The sequence below is a fragment of the Marmota monax genome, unplaced genomic scaffold, assembly GCF_021218885.2.
Source record: "Marmota monax isolate L192 unplaced genomic scaffold, Marmota_monax_Labrador192_F-V1.1 WCK01_AAM20220418_F8-fsc00007, whole genome shotgun sequence".
In the NCBI taxonomy this organism is placed as follows: domain Eukaryota; kingdom Metazoa; phylum Chordata; class Mammalia; order Rodentia; family Sciuridae; genus Marmota; species Marmota monax.
The window spans coordinates 7,636,347-7,655,748 of NW_026692781.1; the positions used below are offsets into that span (position 1 = coordinate 7,636,347).

At 42.3% G+C, this 19,402-nt stretch overlaps 1 protein-coding gene across 10 annotated transcripts in view; it reads left to right on the forward strand.

The window, feature by feature from the left end:
* The window catches only part of Rapgef4 (Rap guanine nucleotide exchange factor 4), a 288,628-nt gene that overhangs the window by 142,804 nt on the left and 126,422 nt on the right, over positions 1-19,402 (forward strand). The window lies entirely within an intron of this gene.

The window sequence follows — 19,402 nt, forward strand, 5'->3', positions numbered from 1 at the left end:
ATGGTGGGCTCTGATAATACAGATGGGCACACCTGTATTATATTGTTTAGCTTTTGTGTTAACTGATACAGATAGTTTATGGGTCCAATGTAGCTATTGAATTGAATTGCTAGAGAACAGTTTTAAAACTATGCAGAAAAGGGAGCTGTTATTCACACGGCCCTTACTTTATTGTAGACTATGGAGTTAAAAAGAAAGTGTGAGATTCAGAACTTTACCAATGTATTCCTTGGCTGTGAGAACTTTTCCAGCCCAAAGTGTGAAAATATGTAAAGATGCTTTGTTATGCTGCTATTGATCTGCCATGATTTGTATTTATTCTTTTATGGCATGTAATGGTGTTTAGTAATATTTTAATGTAGATTTTGATTTATTTCAGCAATAGTAATTTTAAGATATTTTTTGAATGAAAGTGTCTTTGTTTCTATGATACAGGTCATTTTGTAGTATTTAACCAATTAAGATGCACTGCTTAATTTTCTGAGCACTATTTAATGATGGGGTAAAAACCCAAATGGCTCAACCAGCTAGCATAAGGATTAGCTGTCAATAATGCTGACAGATGTGATGGTTCCTCGGGAACAATCATTTAAGCTTTAATGATAACTCAATCATAAGTCCATAGATTTTTTTTTTCCTAGCAGAAATTTTAGGAAATTACTTGTGAATTACATTCTTCTTTTAGTTTGGTCGTAGTTTTTTTTTAGCAAAAAAGAATACTTTGATTGGCTTATGTTAATCTGAACATGCTTCCTGGAAAGTGTTTCTGCTTCTCGATTTAGTGTCTTATGTTGCTATCTACCTAGTTTTATGTGTGAATTGTGCAGAATTCAGGGAAGCTTATAAGTTTTCTTACTCAATTAGGAAGAGTTTGTTTTCAAAGATAGTGTGTAAATTCAGCAACCAAAAATAAATTGCTCAAGCTGTCATCTAGGAAAGAGAAAGTTCTAGTAAGATCCAAATTATAGCAAGATAAGGAATGTTGCTGACATCCGAGATGGTGTCCAAGGAACCACATGACTATTCTTATACAATGAATGCACCAGAAGATTTGATCACATCCCAAATGTAGTCTCAGTGGGCTTTAGTAAACAGACGAATCAAGGGATTCTCATTGTAGTAGACATTTGAATTTAAATAATGCTTTCGAGTTTGTATAATATTATGAGAGAAGGTAAAGAGAGAATATCCTAAAGAGGATCTATAATCAAATCTGTTAATTTTCATCCTTTAATCATAGGAGTGAATATGATCAACAGTGAAAGAGAATCTATGATAAGGCTTCCTTAGTGTGAAAGTAAACTTTTTTAAGTGCCCAAGTCATGGAGACTTGAAAAGGGTAATCCTGTTTTAACTCCCAAATTTATATCTTCAAAGCATTTACTTAAAATCAGAAGCCAGAAAATCGTGGTCATGATTACCAGGAGGTTCAGGCCAGAATGAGTCTCCTGAGAGCCAGGCCAAGCCTGGATAGTTGCAGTTGGATTACCCTGGCCTGAATATCACAGTTCAGTTGCCTTATTCCTTGTTCAGGCTTAACTGTCCAAAACCTCATGCTTAGGTTGCATGTTTACATTGCTGCCATGTCTTAACTGGAACCTTAGTTGAATAGAAATGGACAGCAAGAATAGAGATCCTTCTAACTGGATTTTGCAAAACCCAGGAGACCTGCACTTAGACCACTCTGTCCATTGTTACCCATCCTGCTCCCCACCTGCAGTCCAAGTGTAGGCCCTGGGAGGAGCAACCCAGACCTTTAAGTATGTGTGTCTAGGATACCACCAGTGGGTAGCACTACTCACATGTTTGCTGTAGATAAGGTGATGTCTTTGAATGGACATACCATACCTCCTTGAATATTTAGTTTTAGCATGGGGCGAGAATCTAAATTTAAAGAAAGCATAGCCCAATCTACACCTGTGGAGCCTAATCCCTTGGAACCTCTTTCTACAGCACGACTGGAAAATTTATCATGTAGGCTTGGTATTATTAGTAACTGTGCTATTCTATCTCCTGGTGAAATTACTGATATACCCTTTGGAGAACTGGCTATAATTTTTATTTCACCTTCATAATCGGGATCTACTACCCCAGGACTTATCATAAGTCCTTTTAGAGTAGAAGAGCTGCGTCCCAATAATAAGCCTACTGTTCCTTTGGGAAGAGGTCCTTTCACCCCTGTGGGAATGATTTGAACTCCCATCTCTGGAGTTAGTACTGCTCTGGCGGAGGCGCACATGTCCAACCCTGCGCTCCCTCTGGTTTGTCTGATGAGGGATCTGATGGACAATGTGTCCTGGGCACTACCCTGATGGGGTTGCTGGGTTCCTCCAGTGCTCCGTATATTTGTGGTTTTGGGCCCCGGAGCATTGGGCCCCCCTGTCCATTTTTTGGCAATGGAGCCCGATGCCTTTCTCCACGATATCGTGGATAAACACCTGGTCCTTGTTCGTGTTTTGATAACGGAGTACCCTCTATGGTGGTTTGAGAACGGCATTCAGTAGCCCAATGTCTCCCTCTACGGCATCGTGGGCAAATACCTGGTATTCTACTCCTTTGATACAATTCAACTGTCAATTCCCTAGTTTGAAATAGCTACATTGAATTCAATTCAATAGCTACATTGATTGAATTGCTAGATTGGAGCCAAATTCTGCTTTTGTATTGCATCAAAGATTATCTGCTCAGGACAGTTAGATCCTTTGACTCTGATGATAACATGGAGACTAGATGTATGGTGTCTTTAGGTCTCAAGATAGTCCAGAGTGGAGAACACAAGGAAGTCAGAGTGTGCTTCCCAGAAAAAGTAATCACAGAAGCAGTAAGGCTGACCCATGAGGGCAGTGGCCAAGGATCAAAAAGATAGTGCCAAAAGAGGTGAAGAAGTTCAGAGTTCATCCAGGACACAATTGAGGCTGAGGGAGCCCTGGGTCTCCTGGGCAGGGCCTGGAGAAAAGGTTGGCTGACAGTAAAAGAACAAAAAAATCAGACCAGTGGTGACATTATGGCTTTGCATTATCTGCCAATTGTGGGCAGTATTTTAAGCTGGAGCTAGAGGCAGAGGAAAATTGAATAGGAATATCGGAGCCTGGAATTGAGCCATGACCAGGAAGGCAGATGTGGACAGCGTCAGTGTGTTTGGAGTATTCACTGAAAGCTTCACCTCTGGCTGAAGATGTGGCTCAGTGGCAGAAAGCTCCTTCAGGATGCCCAAGGCCCTGGGATCAATCCCCTGTACCACCTGAAAGCAAACAAATAACAACAACAAAAAGAGCTTCAAGTTTGACTCTTTTTTAATTTTTTTTGATTATTTTTAATATTGATATAATTTAAATGTGCACAGCAAAATTGCAGGACTAATACAAAGAATTTCCCTATACTTTTTGACCCAAATTCTACCAATTATTTGCATTTTGCCCCATTTATCTCTCTTCCTGCCACTTATTTTTTTTTTCCTGAATCATCTATGAGTACTTTGAGACATTGTACCTCTTTGCCCCTAAATGCTTCAGGGTGTGTTGCCTTAGAACAAAGACATTTTCTTATGTAATCACAGTGCAGTTATCAAAATCAGTAAATCTGATTCTTTTGAACACTAATGATATTCAAACACTATCCATAATGTTTTATAACTCCTGTTCTATTTTGTTAAACTGTCAAAAATTAAAGTTTTCATTTAAACATAATTTGAGCAAGAGAGTATACCCCCTATTTTTTTCTTTAGATATATTAGATGAGAACCCTTTGCCAAGTTTATAAAAAATACAGTTGATAGTCAATGGAGTTATACACCAATTAGAAGAGGCTATCAGATAAAGCAAAGGAATGTTCTGGGTGCTATGTTTGTTTATCTGTTTGTCTTAGAATTAAATTTTTACAGTGTTATTTAATTTTTGAGAATAATACTGAAATCATGCATGAGTCACACATGGGTCTTTTTCACCCACAAGTGTGTTTTGGCACTAATTCTAGAGAAACATACTGGCACGGTCTCTCTTTTTCTCTGTACTTCCTTTTAAATTGCACAGTTAGTATTCATATTTGTGTGTGTGTATGTATGTGTGTATGTGTGTGTGTTAGTGGGGATGAAAGCCCAGGAATGCTCTTTCACTGAGCTACAGTTTTTTAAAAAATATTTTATAAAAATTTGAGACAGAATCTAAGTTGCTCAGGCTGTCCTCTAACTTTCAATTCTTCTGCCTGAGCCTCCCAGCTAACCAGGATTACAGGCATGCACCATTATGCTCATAGTTTGCATAGATTTTGATAAATTAAATTTAGATGTTTGTTTTAATCAGCATCAACTGACCATCATGCTTTCCCTATCCCTTGACTGGAAGCAAGATGCTTATTCATAGGGAACAAACAAACATCACAGAAATATTTGACCATGTACATCATATGATTTCAAATAGCATTTTTCACCCTACTTCCAAATCACTACATTTCTGTTTCTAGATTTTCATGCATTTGGCTGACTCTTTCTTCCAAGCATTAGTTTTTAAAATGAAAATGTGCCCTTTGGCAGAATTGGTATAAGAAGAAATGATGATGTAATTAAGTGATTGCCAATTAAATGACTCTAAGATGCAGAGGAAGTCGGATCTAATATTTATGGTGTTCCAGGGCTGTGAGAAACTTTACTTGAGTTATCCCACTGAGTCCTTCCATCAACCATGAGGGGTTCCCCAGTAATATTTTTTGCTTATTCTTAAGGAATCTAAGCCTCCAAGTGGCTAAAACATTCTACCGGTGATTCATTCACTCAAAACTCATTGACAGCCTCCTGGGTTCCAGGCCCTGCGCTAGACTCCCATTCTACACTGAGCGAGAACACAGGGGTGGTCCCTGCCTTTGGTTAGCCTGTGGAGGAGCTAAGGAGAAAGGCATTGAGCCAGCTCAGATACACTACATAACCACACGTTGCTTGGGCACACTGGTGGTGGAGGCACAGTGCTGAGAGAGATTAGCGCTAGACTTACACAGACTGGGGGTTCAGGGAAGGCCACCCCTAAGTGGTGATAGGTAAACTAAGATAGGGAGAAATTGGCAGGAAGTGCACTCAGGTAACAGGAGGCCTTGGGAGCAAACTCAGTGAATAAAAGAGGTTGGTGTGGCTAGAAAGAAGTGAACACAGGAAGAGTTGAGGCTGGGGGGACAGGCATGGCCAGGTTGTGTGAGGGCTCCCAGGTCCTGTCAGCACCAGCAGCACACATTAGCAGAGCTGGGATCAGAGCTCACATTTGCCTGGATCTTACAGATTGTTTCCCCCAAGTCTCTCAGCCTTTCCCTCTCTCATGCCCCACTCCCTGGACTCAGGGCACCCTGACATTCTCGTCCACACTGTGGCCAAAGCATCACTTTTATTATTGGCATCTCCTCGTGTTCCCGCTGGAAGAAAAAGTGGGGCCTCATCTTTTATTTAATGATATAGAGAAATGTTAGAAAGCACAGGGCCTGGGGAAGGCCTATAAGAAAGTACCCTACAATGAAAAACAGTTCAGGTGCTCTCAAGTGAAGAGATGATTGAAACTGTGGTGTGCTCAAAGGACTCAAGGGGTTCCATGTTCCACAAATCCCAGGAGCTTCCAAAACCACACAGCTAGAACTGTGATTCCCTGATAAATGCAGTAAGGATGTATTGGAATATGAGGATGTACAGGGATGTTTTAAGATTGTTTGTGGGAACTTGGAACAGAAATGATAGAAATGATGCTCATGAGAGGAATGAAGAAAAAAGGCACAACCAGCGTGGGTGGGCAGGACGGCTGCCCAAGTTCCAAGTGCATCAACGTAGAAAGCCTCTAAAGGGGAAGAATGATTGAAGGTGAGAAGGGGCGGGGCTGGAGGGTAAGCGACAGATCCAAGTCACTACATGCTAATGACTGGTGGGGGTGAATATGGCAAAAACTGACACCACCGTACTGATACCACGTGCCCCCTGGGGGCTTCAGGGTAGGATAGAAGTTAAGGAAGTAGGACAAATGAGTGATACTTGAGCACTTCTAGAGAAACTGGATCAGAAAATGCCTGAGGAATGCAGAGTGCCTGTGCCCCACTGGTTAAAGGTTTTAAGGAGATAGGCCAGAAAGTAATGGGCTGTCTCCAAAATGGGGAGTTCAGGCATCTATCTGAGCTAGTGAAATCTTCCAGCTTCTGAATCTCCTGTACTCAGCCCTTGCCTCCCCTACTGACTGCCTTTGAGCAAGGCATTGTATATAGCAAGAAACAAAGTGCTGGTGGTTTTCTCTAATGGGACAACAGTGGGCTATTATGGTCTTTGAAGTTATCCTTATTGCAGGTTAAAAGTGATCAATGTATCCTAATTCTGTATTATCAACACATAAGCACATTTTGGGGATTTTCATCTTTCAATGATTTATATTGTTGATGTTACTATTAATTTTATAAGAGTTAGACTTCATATATTAATTTAAATTCTGAATAACTATACATAATATCCATCACCTTTTGAGGACTGCTATGGTTTAGTATTAGGTGTCTCCAAAAGCTCATGTGTGAGACAATGCAAGAAAGTCTGGGCTAGGGTTGTAGCTCAATGGTAGAGCGCTTGCCTCGCACCTATGAGACCCTGGGTTCGGTCCTCAGCACCACGTAAAAATATATGAATAAAAGAGACCCTGGGTTCGGTCCTCAGCACCACGTAAAAATATATGAATAAAATAAAGGTATTGTGTCCAACTACAACTAAAAAATAAATATTTTTTTAAAAAAAGAAAGTCTAGAGGAGAAATGGTTGGGTTATAGAGCCTTAACCCAATCAGTGAGTTAACAGCCCCCCCCCCATGGGATTAGTTGAGTGTTAACTGAACGGGTAGGGTGTGGCTGGTGAATGGTCCATGGCTGTGTGCCTTTGGGGTATATATTTTGTATCTAGGGACTGGAGTCTCTCCTCCCTCCTCCTTCTCTCTCTCTCTCTCTATCTATCTATCTATCTCTATCTCTATCTCTCTCTCTCTCTCCTTCCTGCTCAGGTGAGCTACTTCCCAGCGCCACATTTTTCTGCCATGATGCTCTGCCTCACTTTGAGCCCCAAGGAATGGAGCCTGGTCTATGGATTGAGACTTCTAAAACCATGGGCCCCAAAATAAACTTTTCTTCCAAAATTGTTATGATCAGGTCTTTTAGTCACAGCAGCAAAGAAGATGACTAAAATAAGTACTAATGTGATTACATAAAATGTCAATCAACTGTTCTCTGTAAACAAGAAGGCAACAGCTAATTTTTTCACCATTATAGCCCCATTTGTATGTTAGATGGACTTCAATAGGTTCAGACTTAATGTGTGACAAGAGGTGTTAGGGTTTACTTTGCAACAACAGTTCCAGAGCACATTATTTTATGACTTTCAATTAAGTAGCATTGACCTACTGTGTGTGCATCTTGCTCTCAATTTGTGTTTCCCTAAGAGAAGCTCATGGTTAATTAATTACTTGAATATACCAAGTGTGCGCTAACTTAAATTACACTTATCCCAGGGAGCCCCCTGAAGTCTCCAAACCATTTAGTCATGCTAGAGGTACAGATGTGTTGCATGTGCTTTAGCAAGAAATCAGAGGCTTTCATGCCGTGGACAGTAAGTGGAGTTTGTTTTGCTTCTGCTTTTAGGAACGTGTCCTTATCTCTCTCCACCTCCTATACCATGTGTCTCTCTCTTTCCTCTGCACCCCTTTCTTTGTCCCTTTGGGAGGCTGTGTCCAGGCCTGCCCTCCCCTCAGCACCCAATGACTTCCTTGGTTTCCCATCAAAACCATTCTCCATGGAGTTGCCAGAATACGCTTTTAAAAACACTCGTCTGCTCTCATCCTGTCTCCATTTGAAATTCTTCTCATTACACTAGGACATGGGCCAGAGTCCTTACCATGACCAGTACAACTCTACCCGTCCTGGCCCCACATGCTCAGGTCTCAACACCATCCTCATCCCTCTTGTCCCTACTTGCCACCTTACTGGCCTTCTTTGTCCCTTTTCATCTCCCCTGTCCTCTCTGTATCTGGAGGCTCTTTTCTACCTTCTCCTTGCCCCTAGCCCTTTTTCCCAAGCAAATCTGAGCCCGTGGCCTCAGATTCAATATCATTTTCCCAACTCCCAAATCTGAACTGGCACCGCCCACCACCACCTGGCTGTGTTTCGAGCAGGTCCTCTGTTTTTCCCTTCTAGCACTGAAGCAGTTGATTTGTGTGATCACTTGTGAATGGCTGTCCTGCTAGAGCACAAGGCTTGAGAGAGCTCCAGTGGCCTCCCTCATCAGGGCTGAGGAGACATACAGAGAGCATTTGCAGAGTGACTACATGAACATGCATTTATTCTCCTGTCCCTTTGGGTTACCTGTCCACTCTGATGGCGTGAGACCTGGCTATGCTCTTTTCCCTCACAGGGCATCACTGTCCCTTCACTTGGGAGTACTTGAGGTCCCCCACCCAGTCGGTCAGTCTTGGGCCCCCAGTAGGAGGCGGCATTTCAAAGGGCAGGTTGGTCTCCGACTTTGTTGGCTTTCTTGTGGCCCCATCCTACTTGGGCATTAGTCTGGGCTTCTTAAGGGATTCAGCCTTGGAGAACTTGTTCCACCAGAGCCATTGTCATGACGATTGCACCGCAGACTGCGGTCCTCAGCAGCCTGCCACCAATTAAAGATGGCTATGAGTTGGCAAGTATGATTTTGCCTCCATTTGAAAATTCCTACAATAGGACTAAACGATGTCACTAAATATCATTGTCAAAGAGTCAATGGAGGTTCTTTGTGCCCTATTCTGCCAGTGCTGTAGAAATCAAGAAATAAGGAGACAGAGAAACTTGATATAGGAAGTCACCTCAGTCCAGCATGATGTGCTATGGGAAAAGCAGTGTGTGTGTGTGTGTGTGTGTGTGTGTGTGGCTTTAAGTTGGTAAACAGAAAATTTCTGCCTGCAGGTTTCCATTTTTATCTGTTCTGCTCTCTGCCTTCCTTTCTACTATTGATATGCTGAAGAATATTCTAGCTCTCTGAGGCTTTAGAGCAAAATGCCACATCCATTTGCACATCATACAGAGATTGTGAAGAACCTCTTGCCAAGAAACAGAAAAAGTGTGTGGGAGGTGCTAAACATCACATCACTCTTCCAAGCTACCTGACTCTGTATTCCTGATGCTTTCAGAGAAAGTACAGATGAATTGATCTTCACCTTTACCTTTTATGAGCTCGGCTTTAATATGTTGGGAGAACCTAGTAAAACACAGTGAATGGGACATTAGCATGAGGCATGTCCCCACACCTAGAACTGTCTCTGCTAACTGTTCCAGTCCTGGATGCTGCCCACACATGCTCTCATGTGTTTATCCCGAGTCCAAACACACACCCCTTGACCTCCACCCATCAGGTGGAACAATGCCTGTTGGTTGACTTCTTATTTTTAATGCTTTTCTAGTTATTTTCTAGCTATCCCAGCTTAGGGGTTTCAGATACAGCCTGATGACTGTCCAGGGGGTCCAGAGGACAGGCAAGGGGACAGTGACTGGGGAGGCAGTGGCCAAAGCTCAGGTGTATGCCTGGCTGCCACTGGCAGGTAGGAATGTGATAGCAGTCTCTTGCAGCACTGGCCTGCTGCAGGGTGACCTGGATGGGCCTCCTTGACATTGGGCAACAACTTGGAGAACACCCAGAAAAGGTAGCAGAGCTCTTTGACCCCTAAGGTGAAAAGCCTTGCCCCACCAGCACCCTGTCTTCTCCTGTCTTAGAGGGCTCAGCTTGGGTTCAAGCAGTTGGCCAGCCTTTTTTATTCACTAAGTGCTGTGCTTTGCCACTGTGACCTACCTCTCAAAGAGCTATGTGACTCAGGCGTCCTGTCTCCTTCCCCAGCAGGGGCCACACAACTTTTGAAATGCTCCAGTTCCTGGGCTACACCTGGGCCATAGGGGGCTTGTGTGCATATTAGGAAAAAGGTGCCCCCTGCTCTGGGTGGGAGCAGCCTGGGCCAGGGCTCAGGGATTATGGGGCAGAGCTGGGGTTTAGCCCCAGCACCCAACTCAGTCCCACAGCCACTCAGTCAGCCTTCCCAGACAGAGCTCCTCAGTAGCCTTGAAGCAGGCAGTTAATTGGCTGAGATAAACCAGGTTTTAACTTTTCTAAGAGTGTCACCACCTTTGGTCTCTTCTTAAAAACATTAGCGTCATCAGTGACACATCTACAGCTCAGTTTGGGGACAGTCATATGACCTCACTAGTCTGAGGACTTTACTCTCTTTCTACCCCATTCCCCCACTTCTCACATTCTTCCCCCTCCCCTCTATTCTTTGACTTGAAAACTGGCCGGTTGTAATTTACAGATTAATCTGGCGACCAGTCCTACTGGCCGCAGGCTCTGCTCCTGTTGATATTTCTGGGCTGTCTCTCTAGTTCTCTTCCTCTCCACATCACTCTGCAATTTGCTGCTTCTTCCATGAACAGTTCACCATGTGGATACAAAGTAGGTCTCATGTTACAAAATTATTTAAGAAGGTCTATTATTTAAGTTCTGATTTTCCCATAGTCCCTTTTAACAGAGCAATAGGAATGTTGTGGGTCTCCATATTGGGTTTATCTACAGCCTTGGCATTGTGAAGTTATACTGTGGAAAATGTCCTTTCCCAAAGCTGAAGACTGTCTGGTTGGGAAATATCAACTATACTGTGATTAGCCTGATTCATCATTGGTCTATTGTTACAATTATCAGTATTACTATTATTATCCACTAATTGTAATTATGTGTCTAATATGTGGTGGGCACTTTCATAGGTTTTGTTTCTCATCCTGATAAGGGTCTTGGAAGATGGGTGCTTCTATCCCAGGATCCTTATCTAGGAGATTGAGGCAGGTTTACAGAGAGCATGTGACAGTATGAGAAGAAGGGCCACAGGCTTGTGTGATTCCAACATCGGCATGCTTTCTATAACATCAGAGGTCCTTGGTTTTTTCCACTGAAGTTCCTGAATGCAGAGGAAATCAATACATAATGCCTGGGGTCTAGATCCTTTGTAGCTAGAAGTAGCCAGCAGCCAGTTCAGAATTTCTTTGATGTCTCATGCTTTAATCTTTAAAAATTATGCAAATTTAGCTTTCTACTTCATGATATAAAAGTATAAAATAATCCTTTAAACTACTTGACATAGAATAGAATTTCAACTCCAGGAAGAACTCCTGTTTGTCCTTCTCTCCTTCCCTCCTATCCTGCTGGGTGCCACATGGTGGGGGCCTGCATGTCCCCGCTACAGAAGGTCAGCCTTGCACCATGGTACATCTTGGTTAAAGTCTTAGTACCAATTTGTTGACAAACTGTCTCTTGCCAAACCACCACCATAGAAGTCTTCTTAACAAAGAAAAGCCCCTAGCACTTCCAAGACAATCCCAAATTAGTCTTTGTTGATTCTTTTTTTAAAAATTTTTTTAATTGTAGATGGACACAATACCTTTATTTGGCTTATTTTTATGTGGTGCTGGAATCAAACCCAGTGCCTCACATATACTTAGCAAGCTCTCTACCACTGAGACACAACCCTGGCCCTCTTTGTTGATTCTTCATGGAAATCTTTTGAGTGATATCCATTGGCTGGAAGTTCAGAGATTATTTAATCCTGTGGTTTATAAAATTTTGTTCTGTAGGATTCAATGTTGTTTTTTTAAGTGCAATCGCTCTTGGAATTCTGATTTATAAAACAGAAAAAAAGTGAAGACAGTCTAGTTTCCATGAGAGCTGAAGGCCATGTTTGCATGCTGTGCACCTGCCCCAGGATCCTTCAGGTCTGCAGAACAATGTTTAGACACCCTCCATCTAATTCAGAGCACTCAATTTTCTGATGCAAAGGCTGAAACCAGAGAGCTTAAAGGACTTGCCTGCAGTAACCCAGCTGCTTAGTGACCAGCTGCTAGGAGGATCTCAGTCTAAGACCCGAGCTTGAAAGTTCTTCCAGGACCCCAGATGGCCTTTTTGGCTTTCTTGTCATTAAATAACTGATTTCTTAACTGCCTTTCCTAACTCCAGAGGACTGGGAAGTGGAGTTCTCCAGCCAGGGGCATCTCACAGTCCAGGTCAGCTTCTGCTTTAGAGTGGTCTCACCATTAAGGGGGAGACTGACACCTTGGGCCTCAGAGACAGAACCAAATCCAGACTAGTGGTCTTCTGTGCCCCACCCCCACCCCCATTCTGGGCTCTGTAGGAGCTTCTCCAGCCATGAACAGGGTACCTCTGTAGCAAAGCCCAGGCCATCCCACGTGTCACACATGAGACACTAAGGGACACAGTGCAGGAGTTCGGGGGTAACCCCAGAGTGCAGCACTTGCTTCTCCCCCACAGAGCACTGACTCTGAGTTCTACTCTTCTTCAGCCAACTCTTGATTTGTCTCTGCTGACTTCATACTTGAGTGAACAGTACAGTTCTTCCCCAAGTGCATATGGCCACTTGGAAAATGACCCAGCAAGGCCACGTCACCTACCAAGGTGTTAAGAGTGTATTTGGATCCAGGGAAAGGATTTGCAGGTGGACATCAACCAGGATCCCAAAGAAGACATTGACAAAGGAGGGCTCAGTCAGGACACCTCAGCCTCGGCAGCGAGGCGTGCAAGTGTGCAGAGCTGACCTTGAGTAACCACCATCAAGGGCGACTGGGTCACCCCTCAAAGACTGTTGACCTCAGTGAACTCCAACTCGTGCTGACTTCCCTCCCACTTATACCTGGGGACATTCCATTGCTGTCACCGTCCCTTGCTGCCCACTGCCGCGCAGGCTTTGACGAGTGGTGCTGCATGCCTCTGCTGGCTGCCCTGGTGCCCCAGCCCTGCCAGGCAGATGTGGGTGATCCCATGGCCTGTGTCCACTCAGCTTACGGCCCAGGTTTGTTCCCCAAAGTTGTACCCTGTCCCTTGTCTATTCCAGGCCACACAGATATAGCATCATATGGTTTAGCATTGGTCCCTGTACAAACCTAGAATCCCTATGTCGCTTTCATCTCTGGTAACCTCTAGGCAATCCCTTCATTAAATTCTGCACATACAAGCAGTGTTGCACACCACTTAGAGGACCAGTGACTCTACAGCCCCCTGGGAAGGGGGGCTCATCATATTCCAAGGTAACTTCTAGCCTGTCTATTCATTGTTGAAGCCAGAGCTGCAAATTGGACAACTTTAATCTCTAAAATAGAGTCCTGTTATTTTTTATCTGTTGGTATTTAACAAACCACACCAAGTCGAGTGGTTTAGAACAGCCACCATTTCATTGCCCGTGTGGGTTCTCTGAGTCAGTGCTAAAAGGGCACTGAGGGATGACTCCTCTCTGCTCCACCCTGCCCTGGTCATGGCTGGGAAGACTTGAATGAACTGAAGTTGATTCAAGTCCCTTGGGGTTGAAATCATTCAGAGACCCCAGAGGCTGAGATCAGTTGGGCTGCTGACCAGAGCACTTCTAGATGGCCTCTCCATATAGCTTAGTCTTCTCCCAAGTCGAAGGAGAGGGGAACTAGATGCTTCCTTTTGATGAAAGAAATAGAGATTTGCCTTTTGAGAAAGCATGTGGGATGATAGAGTGTTGTCGTCTTTAGGAAACATTGTGCCCCAGTCTGCTGTCTGGCCGTGTTTGACACCACTAACTCAGAGCACAAGATCTGAGTCAGGTCTAGACGAGGATGAGTCTTCTCAGAAGCTCTCTCTCTAGTACAGCTCCCTGAATATGCTTCTCAATTTACACCTGTGAATGAGAGACACATTACGTCCCTAACAACACCCAACAAATAATAGGTATAGGGGATAGAGAGCTGCGGTAGACCTTTCTATTAGAAAAGGAAGGTGTGTTGGTCATCTTTTTGTCACTGTGGCCAAAAGTCCTGGCTGAAAGGAACAGCTTAGAGAAGGAAAAGTTTATTTTGGCTCCAGGTTTCGGAGACTCAGTCCATGGTTGGCAGACTCAGTAGTTCTGGGCCCAAGGTGAGACAGAACATCTTCGTGGAAGGGCATGGTAAAGCCATTCAGTTCATGACAACCAGGAAGCAGAGAGAGCTTGAGTACAAGGAAGCAGGGGTAATATAACCCTGCAGCCATGCCTCACCTGCCCACAGTTACTACCCACTAATCCATTCACCTCATTAATCCATCAAATGGATTAATCCACTGATTAGAGCACTGCCCTCATAATCTAACCACTTCACCTCTGAATGCTCCTACATTGTCTCACACATGAACTTTTGGGAAACTTCTCATGTAGCCTAAACCATAGCAGACGGAATGAGGTTCATAGAACAGTCACCAGTTTATAGCGATTTTGAAATATAACTGGGAAAATGGCATCAGTTCCTTGATGAGAGTCCAGTTCTGCTTCCCGGGAATTTTTCTGTGGCTCCTGGTTTTGCCTTCTGGGCTTCTAATTTTTCCCTCTTAGTCATCTTCCCTTTACATAAAAAGCAGTCTGTGCTGCAGCTGTGTAGTTTTGTTAGCGTGATTTCCACTCGCATTTCAGGAGTCTTTTTGTCACGTAGTGTACCTTTCAGTCCAAGAGGGTGTAATTTCTGGAAAATCTTAGTGGGTTTCTTATGTATCAATTTATACTTCACTTTGTTAGACAAGAGCCATCCCCACATCTATCTTTGCATAAGCCTTTCTCTACTGTGAACCCTTTTTGAGGTTCGTGTGACACAACATCTGTGAAGCCCACCTTAAACCTTCTGAAGTCTTCAGTAGTCACACTCTGGGCCTCTTCACTCTGAGGCTTTGTTTCCTGCCAGCGTCCTATATTTGATCTTTGTCACGAGGCCCTTTCTTACTCTGAAAATCTTTTGCTGAGAGATCGGGGATAAGACATAGCTTCATTTATTTATTTTTTTTTTAACTTTGCAAGTCTTGAATCCTAATTTATATTTACTCTAACTCTGATTGCAAACTAAATGACTCCTTTGTCAGCTTCTCTTTATCTGCACCCTAAAATAGGAAACTAAAAGAATTGACACTTGGCTTCTTCCAAGAAGTCTCCTTAGCCTGTCCCATCTGTTTATTAGGTACTTTTCCCATTCCGCTTTCCTTGAGCATCAGTCTTGCTAAACTTTCCACCCCAACATAACAAGGGTCAGTGTCCTTCATCTGCCATAGTATGTCCCCTGCTTTCCTTTCATCCCCATACACAGCCCTCCAGTCCCATCAGGGTTTCTCCCACCTTCCAATCCCAAAATTAATGCCACATGTTTTAAGTTTTGTTGTAACACTACCTTACTTTCAGATACCAAACTGTATTCTAGGTATCTATTGCTGTATAACCATTATACCAAACTTATGGCATCTGTCAACAACCATTTTATTATGTCTACAGATTCTTTGGTTCAGGGTCAGGAATTTGAACACAATACATTGGGAATGACTTCTCTTTGCTCCAGGTGGTCTGGAAGTTCAGTTGGGAATGCTTGAACAACCAAGGTGATGTGGATGTCTGCAGGTGACTTAAGTGGCTGGGGACTGGAATTGCCTGGAAGCTTCTTCAATCAAATGCTGACTGTTGGGTTGGGTGACTCAAAGGCCAGGGTCAACTGGGGTGATGGACCACAGCATTCATAGATGGCCTTTTATTTTTCTAATTTCTTCCTTCTTTTTAAATGTTTTTGGTTTTGATTGTTTGGGTTTTTTCTTTTCTTTCTTTTTTGCTTGTTTTCTTGTTGTTTTAGTAGCAGAAACTTTTATTCAAATGATAATATAGAAGTTCAGTAATAAATAAATACGGGAGAAGAGTTAACTGTTCTGGAATCCCAGAGGTAACAATGCCCATGGTACAAAAGTCAGAAGTTCTCAAGAATGTATAATGAGAACTAAGTTTCTCTCCCACTTGACTGTTATCCACACAGAGATCTTTTTTTAGAAAATATTTTTTTAGTTGTAGATGGACACAATATCTTTGTTTATTTATTTTTATGTAATGCTGAGGATCGAACCCAGGGCCTCACCCCTTGCAAGGCAAGCACTCTTCCACTGAACTACAACCTCAGCTCCCACCCAGAGATCTTATTCAAAGGAAGTCTTTGTCACTTCTTTTTTGTATATTTGTCCAGAGATATCCTATGCATTGGCATATTTTATGACTAGTCATACACATAAAAACATCTATTCTTTTGTACCCATAAAATTATAGCGTATTATATACACCATGATGCAGTCTCTTTTTTTCCTTTAATTTGCAAACATACTGTGGAGATCATTTCTATCCATATAGTTGGGCTTGATTTGTTCTTTTTCATGACTGTGTACTTCTCCAACACTATTGGCTTAACAAGAAATAACCTGTCATCATCTACATAGCAGGGAGTAAACCAATATCCTCTTATCAACATTTGGGTTATTTCTTGTCTACTGTTCACTGTTACAAACAGGTACATGTATTTGCATATGTTTCAAGTTCTTCTGGAAGCTATATCTGCCCTAAGGAATATTTCTTGCTTAAATAAAATATGCATTTTAAAATTTGATAATGCTTCACATTGCCTTCTACCAGGCTTGATCATTTTACATACAGATAAACAATATATGAGAGACTTATTTTTTCCACTCTCATCAGGAGCATGTTAACAAGCTTTTTGCAGCGTTGCCAAGTGTAACAGGTAAGAACATGATATAGCACTGTAGTTTTATGTGACCTGCTGTGAGTGAGGCTCAGCTTCCTTTAACATGGCACTTTCTTGTATAGAATGCTTTGGAACATGAAATGCTGCCTAGTGATCAAGCAATATACAAATAATGTAGGAATCACATTTTTTTATATATATACAGGTTTTATTCTAGTTAACTGTTTCCATCCTGATTCATATACAGTACTCTTCCAGGTGCTTTGTAAGAAATCAATTTCCAACTTCAATGGATATTTATTTAAAAGTGATTTTAGGGGCTGGGGATGTGGCTCAAGCAGTAGCACTCTCGCCTGGCATGCATGCGGCCCAGGTTCGATCCTCAGCACCACATACAAAGATGTGTGTCTGCCGAAAACTAAAAAATAAATAAAATATTAAAATTCTCTCTCTCTCACTCTCTCTTAAAAAAAAAAAAGAAGAGATGCTCTAAATGAAATTCCAAAAATTAGAAATTTCATTAGGATAAGAGTGATCTCATTTAAAAAAATAAATAAATAAAAGTGATTTTAAAAGGTTGACTTTTTATTTGCAAGTCCAAGTGTTTTAACCCTCTTTCTGTAGCCTCCTCTATATCAAAAGATGTTATACAATGTCATCAATGTAAACTACTTTACAAGTGCAATTCAGCAATGATATTTATGAAACAATTAGAAATTTGAACATCAGCTGGATATTTTTAGCTGTGATAATATTGTGATTTTGATTGGAAAAAAAGAGTCATTTTCTTTTAGAGATTCCTGCTGAAATAGTTATGGATTAAATGATATGATAGTCTACGGCCATACCACCCTGAACGCGCCCGATCTCGTCTAAATGATATGATAACTAGAAAATTTGCTTCAAAATAATTTGGGTAGATGTGTAGATGAAATAACACTGAGTATGTGTTCATAATTATTGAATATGTGGTATTCTATTTCTAGGTATATTTGAAAATTTCTAGAAAAATTTTAGAAATCCAACAGCTCCCCCCATCCATGGTTTCACTCTCCATGGCTTTAGTTACCCAAGGTTGCCTGTGATCCAGAGTTCTGCACAGTAGAATAGATATTTTGAGAGAGAGTACATTCATCTAACTTTGATTACAGCATCTTATAATAAGTATTAAATATTTTATTAGTTGTTATTAATCTCTTACCATGTCTAATTTATGAATCAAACTTTATCACAGGTGTGTGTGGATAGGAACAAAAATAGTTCATGTAGTTTTCAGTACTATCCATGGTTTTAGGTATCCACTGTTGGTCTTGGAATGGGTCCCCCTCAGATAAGGAGAAATTACCATAATATAATTACAAGACAAGGTGCCCTGTGCAGTAGAAAACAGACACTTCACAGGTGACTATGACATAGCAAAGGACTATGCCTATTTATTTTCAGCACTGAGCTGGGGCCTGAGACACCACCCTCACATAGCAGCATACGCATGCTCTGAAATCCAGCCTGCTGACTCCTCCATGAAGTACTGCTCTCTTTTCTGCTGCCACTAGCGGCTGCCCTGGTGATGTGCTTGAGAGAAAAACAGAACAGGTGCTATGGGGTTCATTCATTCCAGGAAGCTCAGTGGAATTGACATTGAGGTGCCTGAGACAACGAACACCATCCTGTCCAAGACAACATGTCTAAGCAAAGTGAAATGGCCCCGTTGATTAATATGAGTTGTTTCTTTTAGGAGCCTGTTAGGGACTTGCCGACAGCCAGGATATAACTCTAAAGGTTACAAGGGATCACAGAACCTTCAAACATAATCAGTCCTTATCTCCTGTCTCTGAGTTTATATTATTTAGAGCCCAGAATAATTGGATGCCTAGGAATGTGCTTCATGAAAGCCCCCCATGAAGAAGAAGGGTATAAGGTGTCATAAGAAAAACGAGAATCAGCAGAGCATGGTGGTGCACGCCTGTAATCCAAGTGGTTCAGGAGGCTGAGGCAGGAGGATCGAGAGTTCAAAGCCAGCCTTAGCAAAAGTGAGGTGCTAAGCAACTCAGTGAGACCCTGTCTCTAAATAAAATACAAAATAGGGCTGGTCATGTGGCTCCGTGGCTGAGTGCCCTTGAGTTCAATCCCAGTACGAGAATCAAAATTGAGGGGTAATCAAAGGAAATGGCAGGAATGCAAGGTGATATATTGGCCCTGTGAGTTTGTGTGACTTGTTAACTTAGAAGCACAGAAAATTATGATTTTAATGTTTGTGTGCAGGTGTTAGGATGGTTGCTTCCGAATGAGAAAAAAAGATTAAAAAAAAAAACAAACAACTTAGTTGCATCTTGACTAGAAGGCTCTTTTGAGAAAGCATCAATGTTACATTACATATGCCATTCAAATCTACCAAATGGGCCAGATGGTGGCCCAAATACTGGCGTATCCAGCATGTCACCAGCTTCCCATTGCTATAGATGAAGTCTTTTCTGCTGACGTTTGTGTAACCCACGAGCCCCTTACAGGGCATTGATTCTTTTGATGCTGTTGAACATTTATGTGTCACTGTAATTATAAACCATAAATATACATGACACCCTGTGCTAGAATTGCCCAGCTTTCATTCTGAAAGAGAGGAGGCTGCATTTACTACCTGCAAAGGGAGGAAAGATGGTGGACATTCATCTTCCATTCTTCGTAAATGTCACTACTCGTCTCTCGTGGGATACTTAAGGGTTACTTTGCACGCACCAAACCTCATCTCTCCCGAACAACACAGACTCCCAGGGCTAATGTATATTGCCAAGCAGCCCCAAGATTAGAGACTGCCTGGCCCAAAAGCCAGGGGAGTATAATTCAG